Source organism: Rutidosis leptorrhynchoides, chromosome 8, assembly GCF_046630445.1.
Source record: "Rutidosis leptorrhynchoides isolate AG116_Rl617_1_P2 chromosome 8, CSIRO_AGI_Rlap_v1, whole genome shotgun sequence".
Taxonomy (NCBI): domain Eukaryota; kingdom Viridiplantae; phylum Streptophyta; class Magnoliopsida; order Asterales; family Asteraceae; genus Rutidosis; species Rutidosis leptorrhynchoides.
Window position 1 is genome coordinate 330,619,975 of NC_092340.1, and position 13,185 is coordinate 330,633,159.

The window sequence follows — 13,185 nt, forward strand, 5'->3', positions numbered from 1 at the left end:
GTCAGCTCTCTGAAATCCGGAAAAGAACTTCCAGATGAAATCACCCATCAACAGGAAGGATACAGTCAATCCGAACAGACAAAACTCGACACAGCGCTCGCAATGTATGAGGACTACTTTCAGAAACCCGATGAACCCCTAAAAGACTGCTACGGACGTTTCTTTGAAGTCATTAATGAGCTAAAGAAGGTTGGAGTGAAAAAGGAGAATCAAGAGCTGAATATGAAATTTCTGAAGAAACTAAATGCCACCTGGACTCCATATGGAAACAACTTCCGTGCCTCCAAAAACACCAAGAAGTACAACATCCATGAAGTTGTGGGAAAGCTCATAAACCACCAACCTGATGTTCTAGCCGCTCAAACTCCTAAATCCAATCTTGCTGAAACAAGTGACCCCCGGCACTATTTGTAAACAAAAACTCTACCAAAACTCCCCAAAACCGCTCCAAATCACTCAAAGCAAAACAACCCATCTCCTCTGATGAGGACACTTATTCAGATGTTGATGAAGAACATCGAGATCTCGTCAAAGCCGCCGCAATGTTTAGCAAGCAACTGAACCTCAGGAGATCGACTGGAGGTTTTAACAGAAACAACAAGATTCGAACCTCGTCCAGCTCCTCTTACTACAAAAAACCTAAAACCTCAACCACTCAATACCGTGCTCCTGACACCAAGGACCCCGATAATGTTTGTTACAACTGTGGTAAAACAGGTCACTTTGCACGTGAATGCAGACTACCCAAACGAAAGGATGCCTAGTCAAGTTAGTGGACTACAAAATGAGAATCATAGGTTAAAAGCTGAATTGAAAACCAAAGTGTCAAACAATGCATACCTAACACTTCAGAAGGATCTAGCTGATAAAGTAACACAATTAAAGGAGCTAGAATCTAGTGTGAGACCGTTACGAATAGAAAGGACAAACTTTAGGTTAAGAAATAAAGTTCTTTGTGAGAAAGTAGACAATGCTGAGAAAGAAATTAAGAATCTCACTGCTTCTAAGAAAACTCTCCTAGATACCTTAGAAGAAAAGATAAGAGAACCTCTATTTGATCTTGCTAAGAAAACCTCTGAATGCTCTAAACTTACTGCACATAATCTTGAGCTTCAAACTCGTCTAGGAAAATTTGAAGAAAAGCTCTACAGGACCGAACAGTCTAAGGTTATTTTAGCAGGACACATCTCAAATCAAACCCTTTTCATGAATCGTCCAAAGGACTCTTTCCACGAGAACAAAGGCCTAGGTTTTGAAAACCCTCTCACCTTGTCCAAAATGGCCAAAGCAGAGCCCTGTTTGTATGATAGTAGATACTTGATGATTGGTCTACCTGCACGACTCACATTTGCATCCAACAGTGAGGTTGAGGAAGCATTGGCTAAAAGATCAACTAAAATGAAACGAGAAATCGCTCTAATCTATGATAAAATCAACGCTCTTTATTTGAAAAAGAAAAACTCATTTTCATATGAAAGCTTACCTGATTTGTTTAATGAAAGTGAGAATTCGGAAGGTCAAAAACGTATTGTCTATTTACCAACTCTGGTATTAGAAAAATACATCATCAGTTTGGAAAAGGAACTTTTTGAAAATAAAATGAATTCTTTTGACAATGAACGAAAATTTCTGATGATCATAAAAGCCATGCAACACCAAATCTCACTCCATGTAACAACTAATGATCAACTTCCTCATGATGTGCATGAACTTCAAAAACAGATTGCTAGTCAAGCGACCACTTTCTGTGAAATGATCTCAAAGTCCAAAGCCCCTCAAGGACAGTCCCCCTGCCACCCCATCGAACCCTCAAATGTTCTTGCTGATTCTCTCGGGAAAGAAATCGTTGACTTAAAACTTGAACTAAAAGGATATAAGAAACATGTCGCCCTTATTGAAAAGGACAACATCGATTTGCAAGTAAAAGTTTTAATGAATCGTGATTTTGAAAAATCCGAAAAGAATTTTGGTCCAACATTGTCACAAAACTGTTCTCAACAAAAGGAATCAAATTCAACAAAAGAGAAATTTGTGCCATGGGTACCCACCTATTCTCAACGAGTTCTCTCCCCACATCATCAAGTTTTCCTTACACTACAGTAGTGAATTCAAGGAAACCTGTCATTCCGGCTGTCACCATCCTAAAAAACCCTATTCGTGGCTCTCGTTTGGAAATGATTGTCACTAAAAGAGGTGCTGATCCCAAACCACCACATTCCGCAACCTTGATAGGAAGGCGAAACAACCCTGTTCAAAGAATTATCCTAGAACATGGTGTGTATGACCACTCAGCAAGAAAAGCACACAACCACCCTGCACCGTCTACTCTAGACAAGAGGAGTGGTTCAAGCAGCCATCACGCTCTCCAAAATATCAACCACTCTAACTCCTTCCAGAGCAACAGTGGTAGATCATTGAAACACAACCCCAAATCCATCAAACATCCGCAACTACCAAATCTCAACCAGGCTGCAAAGCGGATATCTGATGGATTAACCAAGACTCAAAAGCGAAACCGTCGCAAAAGAGGACAAAGGGCTAGACAGTCATTACTTAAAGACATGAATCTTTTTCAAACTAGGTCTAAATTTGGTGTTTTAAATTTCACAGGACCTAAACCAAAACAAAGCATTTTGAAAGAATGGAAACCCAAGACTGAAACAATCCAAGCATCTTCAAGTCTTGCTTCTCAGTCCGGGTCATTAATGTGTAATAGATGTAAAAGAAGTCTGTATTTTGGTCATCAAAACCATGATTCGTGTGTTGTAATGAATGTTCAGACCTTGTTGAATGTTTCATCTAATGATCCTGATGATCTAAATTCTCTGAGTATATCTGCATACAAGGAACCCGAGATAACTGGGGTCCCTAAAACTTGTGCTTAACTCTGTTTTGCAGGTTATCCCAGCATATGTTTGGTATCTGGATTCTGGTTGTTCCAGACACATGACTGGTGATAAATCAATGTTGACAAACTATGTCAACAAGTTTCTAGGTACTGTTCGCTTTGGAAATGACGAAATTGCATCAATCGAGGGGTATGGAGATTATGTGTTTAACGGTGTGACCATCAAACGTGTGTCCTATGTTCGTGGTCTTGGGTGTTGTCTCTTCAGTGTCAGTCAATTCTGTGACAGTGATCTTCGCGTAATCTTTGAAAGATCTATGTGCTATGTTCAAACCATGGAGGGTGACAAACTACTTGAAGGAAAACGTGATTCCACTCTCTACTCTCTTGCCATGAAAAACATGTCTTTAAACTTACAACCACTCTGCCTGGTTTCCAAAGCTTCCTCTGAAACCTCATGGTTGTTGCATCACCGGATGTCACATCTACACTCTCATAACCTCAACAAACTTGTCTCCAACAACCTTGTTGACGGTGTTCCACTCATCTCATTCGATACCTCACACATTTGCCCATCATGTGCTATGGGAAAGATTCATAAATCCTCCCACAAATCAAAAACCGAATTCAACACCTCCAGTCTACTTCATATGCTGCACATGGACCTTTGCGGACCAATGAGTATTTCCAGTCTTGGTGAAAGAAAGTACATCCTGGTGATAGCTGATGACTATTCACGATACACATGGGTCAGATTTCTGAAAAGTAAGTCTGAAGCTCCTAAAATAATCATTGATTTTCTGAAGAGAATCCAATTATCCACCAATATGCTTGTACGTACTCTCAGAACCGATAACGGCACGGAATTTCAAAACTCTGTTCTTAACTCTTATCTCGATCATGCCGGCATCACCCATCAAAACTCTGCCGCTCGCACTCCACAACAAAATGGAGTTGTAGAAAGACGTAATCGCACCCTTGTTGAAGCAACAAGAACAATGCTTGTTTATTCCAAGCTACCCCCGTCTCTCTGGGCTGAAGCTGTTAACACTGCGTGCTTCACCCAAAATTGTTCCATTATTAATCGTCTGTTCAACAAAACTCCATACGAACTGCTCTTCAAACGTCGACCCAACGTGAAGTTCTTTCGCATATTCGGATGCGTGTGCTATGTTCTAAACGATGAGGACAACCTTGGGAAGTTTGATGTTCGTGGTGATGAAGCAATATTTATTGGCTACTCTCAAGATCGTGTGGCATATCATGTTTATAATCGTAGAACTCGAATCATTAAAGAAAGCACCAATGTCAAGTTTGATGAGATGTCTGGAATGGTTCTTGGTCATAACGGCTCTCGCCCCGGACTCAATTCTGATCCTCACTTTCGACATGTTCCACTGGCCACCTCTGATGATCTAGATGTATTGTTTGAACCCATCATCCCTCCATTGCCATCAAACCCCACGGTACCCTCAGAACCGGCTCTCCCCGAATCAATCATAATCGGTTCCTCTACTCCAGCGGTTATAGGCGAATCACCTTCTAACGAAAGTAATTCCTTCAATTTTCTTCTTCTAGATGACCTCGATACTGGAGTGTCTTCCTCAAACAACGCTCCCATTTTCAACCCTCATCCTTCAGCTGTTTAATCATCTCCTCTCGAATCTAGTGAAGAAACTCCTTCAAATGAAACAGGTACTAGGTCTCTAGATGCTGCAACCCCTCTCATACTTTCCACCGAACAAAATGCAGATACCCTTGTTCCTCTGTGGGAAGAAAATGCCACCTACCCCATTGTCAACTCTGAACGTTCTGGATCCTCATCTTCCTCGCATACCGACTCTGTGATGACCCGGAAATTTCCGATCAAATTTAAACTTTAATCTTTATATATATCCGACACGATAAGCAAAAATCTGTAATGTTGAGTCTCGAAAGTTTTGAAACTATATTTCTGTAATCAAATATCCTTTGACCATGCCAAACGATTCACGAACAATTATGTGTAAATAAATATATATATATACATATACATATGTCTGATTTTAAATTGAGTTATATTAATGAAACATTGAACGGATTAGTTATTATGAATATAAGATATGAGATCTATTTTATGAAATTGGAAATGCTATCAAGGTATTGAATGAATAATACTTTACATGAACGTATTTGTTCGATGTAAGTTTATCGACAAGATTAAAAGATAATATCAAATGATTGAATTATCGGATACATTGAACTATGATTATGAGTCTCTGTTATGAGGTCCACTTTTAATTAGGAAACCCTTACTTTTTTAACGGTATTCGGAATAAATGGTAAAGTGATTTACAAGTAAGAACAAAGTATCACTTATTGGGAGTTAGACAAAAGTTAGTGGAGAATCGAATTTCATAATACTCGATTTATCATATAGAAGGAATAATTGGGATAAGATTCGTTGACTAAATAAACCCATTTGATATGTTATATTAAGATATATTATTTAGAAAGTTAAGGAAATTAAACTAAACATTTACGCATAAAAGAATGAAATCAAAATAAGTTTTAAAGCATAAACGTTATAGGATTTTCGATTTTGTAAAGGATCTTAAATTATATAATTAGTTTTGAAAGGATAACTAGTATGTTATTAGAAAAATATTTCAAAAATATGTATAAGATTATAAATTTTAATATAAATTAGTCATAAAACGTTTTGATATTAAACTAATATTAATAAATAGGCTTTGTTAAATAACAAGATTGTGAATTATAAAAGGAAATGATCAAAACACTCAAAAGATTAAGTTACACTTTGAGTGGGTTAGTTTTTAACTAATTTAAGTGTAGTTATTAATAAAGGTACATGTCACAAAACGTTTAATTTTAAAATAAAATATTTTGATAAACAACGAGGCTTTGATTTATGGAAGTAAATGATCACAACGCTCAATTTTATAAGTTATATTTTTATAAAGGTAATTTATTGAATAGTAAGTCTAATTTTTTGTAAAAGGTACACGTCATGTAACGTAAAAGGCTAGTTCTCTAAACGTACGAAGGTGCGCCCGAAAAACCGAAAGTGGTACATGAGTCGTGAGACCACGACCGTGTCATTTTTGTAAAAATTATATTTTTACCATGAACGTAAATATAATATAATATTTAATTAATTCTAAAGATTAAATATATTATATATTAAATATTATATATAAAGTTATGTATGTACATATGTTACGTTTGTTATGTAATTGATAAAACGAAGTGTCGGCATGAAACTTAAATGGAAACCAGCTGTGAAAAGCAATTATTGGATCGCATGGACTAGTACCAAAAACCCGGTTAGCCAAAAGTTGTATAAAGCTCGCAATATCTGGTTCCAGTTTAACAACCTATCTATCTCGATCTCTTTACACACACAAATATATATACATATATTATTATTATTATTATTATTATTATTATTATTATTATTATTATTATTATTATTATTATTATTATTATTATTATCATTAAAGATTATTATTATTAATCTTAATATTATTACTAGTAGTATTAGGAACGATACTAGTAGTATTTATACATAAAATACTACGACAAGGGCTACGCGTGAGCTATTGCAACATGGGTTTTATGAGTAGGATAGGGCTAAGAAAATTGTGGGTTATAGCTATGGAGGTGATGGGTAATGTTCGAGGGTATGTTCATGAGGTCAATTTAGTGTTTGTCATCTCCGTTGCGTTTGCGTATTTTTCCTGCAATATTGAATCTCAATATTGATACGTGAGCACTCATAACTTAACTTTTATTTACTAATAGTGTATCCCTGACTAGTGCTCGAGAATATAGAATTGTGCATGCTTGTATATTTGATATTGCCCTTAGATAGGTTATGTTGAATCTTAAAGGTTGTTATACTAGGGATGAAATAAGGTATAAGATATGCATGTCATTGGAAAGCTAGCGAAAAATTAAGAACTTTTCATTTAGATATCGAATGAATTCGATGAACGGTTAGAAAGTTATGAATTAAACAATTAATTTCGTAATTAAGATTGCTAATGATAATTAGTGAACTAATTTTTTGGGTAATAAAAAGTGGTTATTTAGATTCTACTCGTCGAGTAGATGAATTTTCATATAAGGCACGTCTCGTTTCGTTGAACGGTTGTCAAGTTATGGACAAAAGAAGTTTTGCAAATTTTGAAAAAATGTCGAAAAGGGAACTGAAATTCTCGCTGATCTGCGTTGTTTCAGATTTAAGAAAAATACCACTAAATTCTTTGCTGTAAGGTCTAGCAAACGACTCTGGCCGTTTGTCAATTTGAGTCTCGACGATTTTTCTAAAAATCGTCAAAGTTGACTGTTTGGTCACATTTTAAAATTCTGAAAAGAGCTGAAACTTTTTATTAAAAATGTCAGTTTTATATCAGTTGTCATGGTCGGCCTGATGTGTGTTTACTTTTGCCAAAAATCATGTTATATCTTTGTGGTAACTAGAATTTCCAGGCTTTGACCGTTAGTCAATCCGAGTTTCGAGGAATTTTCTAAAAATCTCCAAAGTAGGCTACTCGGTCACTTTTGTAAATTTATTAAAGCTGAAAAATTAACTTTGAAACGCCGAAACCGCGTTGGCAACTACGAGTTGTCTAGGTTTAGTTTACTTCTGTAAAATTTATGCTTAATCTTTTTAGTAATGTGTAACTTTTATCTTTGGCCGTTTATCAATCAGAGCTCCGATAATTTTTCTAAAGGCCGTTTAGTCATGTTTGACCGAAAAATCATTTTTTGTATAAGTTATTGTATTTTTGCATGCGACCTCGTTTTTACTTTAACCTTTGACTTTTGACATTGAACTTTGACTTTTCCGTTAACTTTTCAGTTAATATTTTTGTATTGACTTTCTCTAAAAACTAAAATACTATTTTATGATTATGAAACCATTTGTGATACGTTGTTTCACACGTCACCTTTTACTAGAATTTTAACTAAACATGAGTAATATAACATGTTACTATACTGTTGAGTCTGACTCGAGCATTAGGATTGTGGTACACTATGACTTGGCCTAAATTGTTAGACAAATATTGACCGTCATATAAATATATATAATTAATATAGGTTCGTGAATCCGAGGCCAACCCTACACTTGTTCAATGATGTTATATGTATTTTTACTACAAAATACAGTATGGTGAGTTTCATTTGCCTTTTTACCCTTTATATTTTTGGGCTGAGAATACATGCGCAACTTTTATAAATGTTTTACGAAATAGACACAAGTACGTGAAACTACATTCTATGGTTGAATTATCGAAATCGAATATGCCCCTTTTTATTAAGTCTGGTAATCTAAGAATTAGGGAACAGACACCCTAATTGACGCGAATCCTAAAGATAGATCTATTGGGCCTAACAAACCCCATCCAAAGTACCGGATGCTTTAGTACTTCGAAATTTATATCATGTCCGAAGGAGGATCCCGGAATGATAGGGGATATTCTTATATGTATCTAGTTAATGTCGGTTACCAGGTGTTCACCATATGAATGATTATTTTTGTCTCTATGCATGGGACGTATATTTATGAGAACTGAAAATGAAATTCTTGTGGTCTATTAAAATGATGGAAATAAATGATTATGATAAACTGATGAACTCACCAACCTTTTGGTTGACACTTGAAAGCATGTTTATTCTCAGGTTTGAAAGAAATCTTCCGCTGCGCATTAGCTCATTTTAAAGATATTACTTGGAGTCATTCATGCCATATTTCAAAAGACGTTGCATTCGAGTCGTTGAGGTTCATTAGAGATTATTATTAAGTAAATGACAGATTAGGTCATTTATAGTTTGGATATTATGAAATGGTATGCATACCTGTCAACTTTCGATGTAAATGAAAGTTTGTCTTTTAAAACGAATGCAATGTTTGTAAAATGTATCATATAGAGGTCAAATACCTCGCGATGTAATCATATGTTATTGTATTCGTCCCTATGGATTGGGACGGGACGTCTCATGTGGTATCAGAGCGGTGGTCTTAGCGAACCAGGTCTTGCATTAGTGTGTCTTACTGTTAGTTGTTAAGATGCATTAGTGAGTCTGGACTTCGACCGTGTCTGCATGTCAAAAGTTTTGCTTATCATTTTGTGTCGGAAATCATCTACTTATCATCCTTAGGAAATTATCTGCTTATCATCTTAAGTCTAGACGCGTTTTCCTGCATTTATTGCATAACAGCGTATAGACGAAATTCACATCTTAGCATATCTGCTAATTAATATCTTAGCGTATTTATTACTGTGAACTTTGACTAACATCTTTCAAAAATTCTCCGAAATCTATGGGATTTTGGTATTATATATACATATGTAAATTATGTATTGAGGAATACCAAATCTAAATTCTACAATCTATTTTATACCAAAATTCATTCCCTTGATCATACGAGATGGATCCCTCAACCAGTTCGAACTCCTCAGATTACGACAGCTATTCCGATATGGAGTTTCATTCGAGCTCTGACAACAGTGTGACCGGAATGAATCAACCAATCAGCCATCATCTATTCTGGATGAAATGGGGATGGGTTCGTAGCCTCCTCAATCATTGGCGACAAGAAGAAGGTGATCCCTTCCATCCACCACATTGCCCTCTTGGCAATGAACCTGAAGCACTTACCGGCGAACCTATTCGAGAAACAATTTTCTCTCTCATTTCCAGAGTATCTCGTCATGATTATATACTACACCAAATTCTAGATTATATCTATCCGCTCGTCCGAACTGCTGACCATCCCGGTGTGATAGAAGAAGTCAACGAGCTTCGTGCTCGGGTGGTGGCTTTGGAAAATACGGTGCGAAGGTTACAAACATTATCAGCAGCACCAGCAGCATAACCGGTACCGCCAGTAACATCCACATGGCAAGCCTTAAACCATAAGCTCCAGCAGCATCACCGGCATCAACAGCACCACCATCAACAACAGGATCATTACCACCACCAACAATCACATCCGCATCACACACCTCAATATCCCAATCTGTATATCGGATATCAACGTCACACGGACCAAAGATACCAAGGAGTACCAACAACAACAAACGATGAAGTAATGATTCATAACTTCATCGGAGAAACATTCTGTGGTGATTATGTAATCTCTAAAGTTTTAGAGATTATCTATCTTAGTCTTAACCAAAAACTAGATGAGTGGACAGAGATGATAGAGAGAAGAACCGAAACCCTAACAAGACTAGTACATAAGGTACAAGCTAGACTTGTTTTACCAACAGCATCAGCAGTACCAATAGCCTCACCAACACAGTCAATGCTGTCAACATTGTTAGAATCGTCAGTACCTCCAACCTCACAAGTTTCGCCAGTTTAAGAATCACTGTGGAAACCATTACGAATTAATAACGAGTATATTGTATCAACGAGTTATGAAGTATTAACTCAGTCTCTCCAAAGAATTTATATGTATATTCTATATATATATATATATATATATATATATATATATATATATATATTTTAACCATAATAAATCTTTCTGTACTAAGCTATTATGTATGGAACTTAACTATCTGGTTAATTCATATTACTAATTTGCTACGATGTACATTCTTCGTTAACAACTTAATCATTGTTAACCACAATCTCTGCTTCAACTCAATGAATTTTATTTCATAATAAATCAAGTATATCATTCAATAACATGTTTGATTATACACTTTCATCTTCGATATACCCGAAATTTACGGGAAAACAATATTCGTATCTTGCGAAGTTAGCAAGAGTTCTATGAGCATCAGCATGATTCACTAAGGAAATACATATAAATATTGAAGCATTGATTACATTAGTGAAATACTCCGCAAAGAATATGTAATCTCTAATGTTTTAGAGAAAAATTCATTTCTAATTCAATCTGAAAATCAAATGAGCTTAGTATGATATTAACTCATTGAATCTGTACTACATCTGAAGAAAATATACCCACATGTATTTTCATAAAGATTGTAATGAGAATTCTTGTTCAAAATATTATTTGTGAATTTTTTTTAACGGGTAGGTAATACCCGAGAGATATATAAAATCACAATTAATCATCAACTAAACCAATATACATTCTTCTATAGAAATCAAAACAACCATACTCATTCGAATCTAATTACATGCTCTGATTTTGGGAATTTCAGAATTTAACTCGAGATACAACCGAAATCATTATTCTTAGATCCTTACATTTTTCAAAGCTATACTTTGAATTCAAAACTTTGATAGAACATCACTTTTAATCGTAACACTCAGATGGATATGAAAATCATTCGGGAGTCAGGACAATTCCATCATTTGGATATTGACTATGACAATCTGCATTTAAAACCCTTCGAAATTCTAGAAGACACTTCAAATAATAAACAATTGAGATGATGATCCAACCACATGTTACCCGAAGTTTTGTACCTGAAAAACTCTCGAAACCAAAGTTATAATCTAACATGTACCTGCGTCGAATTCTTTATCATTTATTAGCAAAAACAACATTTCGATTTCTTTTCAAATTAGCCAATTTTGTCACAGCTCCAGCAAGTCAACTTCGATTTTTCAGTCGGACCAGTCTTATTATAACCCCGATAGATACGTTGCCCTTTCGATATTATTACTGGAGAATCTTTCATATTCCACCATATTACCCCCAGCGTTTAATCATCTAAAACAAGATTCCTCTAAACCCACCTCGGATTGATAACCAGTGATTCAGATATTATAGCATTAAATGCAGAGGAAACATAAAAATGGTAGATGGTCTAAACGGCCAAAAGTTTGATGATAGAAGATAGTGAGTTGGTAAAGCTCAGAAAAAGAAAGGATTTGATACTGAAAAACGAATTGAGCAAAGTATGAAGGAAGCCGTAGACAAAACACAGAGACTAAATCTGCCTTCAAAGGATTCAAATGATTTAGTGCCTGCTGAAATTCTTAGCAAACATGTTACTCCTTATCCTAAACCTTCACAGACAGATATTCTTCATCATCATCTTACCTTAAATATTATAAGGTATCTTCGTATCTTCCATTATACATATTCTCCATATTTCTGGAAATATTATCACGACTATTCTTATATGAGATCATTTATCTCTCCGTAATATCTACAACATAAAAGAAACTGTGTTAGTTTCTAAATTCTGAAAAATTCAAATATGAATGTTTTTGAAGTAGTGTTGGGAACTGATGCATGGGTTAGTATAATATAATGACACTTGATCAACGTCATTATATTACAATAATTCATGCTAAGTTTCTAATGGACGTGATGATTCACAGAATATACCGTCATCATGTACCATTTACACGACTCTTACATTCTACTTAATCTCTAAACATATGAAGGAACTATTTCTTGATGATTCGGTCTTTTTCAGGGTATTCTGGTAATTTAACAAATCGGGATTTACCATTGCCCTTTCCTTCTTAGAACAATTACTATGTTCCTTCTGAAATCCATACATACGAATTCCGGACCATTACGAGAGCTATTTAATCGTAAGAAGAAGAAACGAAAGGACAAAGCTCCGAAATAGAAATTCGGGGTATAAACCGCAGCAAATAGAAGAGAGCATTAACTATGGATGACGATGACTATAGAAGACAGAAGCAGGGACATCGAAATATAAGGGAAGGTGTAAAATCTAACAACAACCCGGAAATTACAACCCGTATATATCGATGCATATAGCAATGTAAAGACATGGGAGAACTAGAAACACTATAAACCCAAGAGTATAGTAGAAGTAAATAGATTCTTCTGGTGGCAGATTAAAAAGAAGAATGACAGATATGAAAGTTAAGAGGATATCAAGGATCAGGATGGGATGGAGCATATTAATGAATACTTTAAAGTATGAATTGAGGAAGAAAGAATAGAAGCTGTGAGTTGTAAGGAAACGAAGGGGTGGATTTATAGACAGAGCAATCAAAGCAGATTATCGCGTATAACCAAAGAGGATCCTAATCTCCTTAATTACCGACGAATCAAATTTTATTATGGAGATCTTCTTCTAAATTCCTTAAATTTCGGAAATCAATCTTGACTACGCCACCTGTTAGGTCAAACCTGCATTTATTCATTTTCACTCTTAGGTGATAGCTTCATTCGTGCTCTTCACAAAAACAAATCGTTTTATCTATATCACTCAATTATGATAAAACTCTATTATCGATTCATATTCGTCATGAAAACATTTTATTAGTTAGCCATGACGACCTCGATCAAATTTCGGGACGAAATTTCTTTTAACGGGTAGGTAATGTGATGACCCGGAAATTTCCGATCAAAT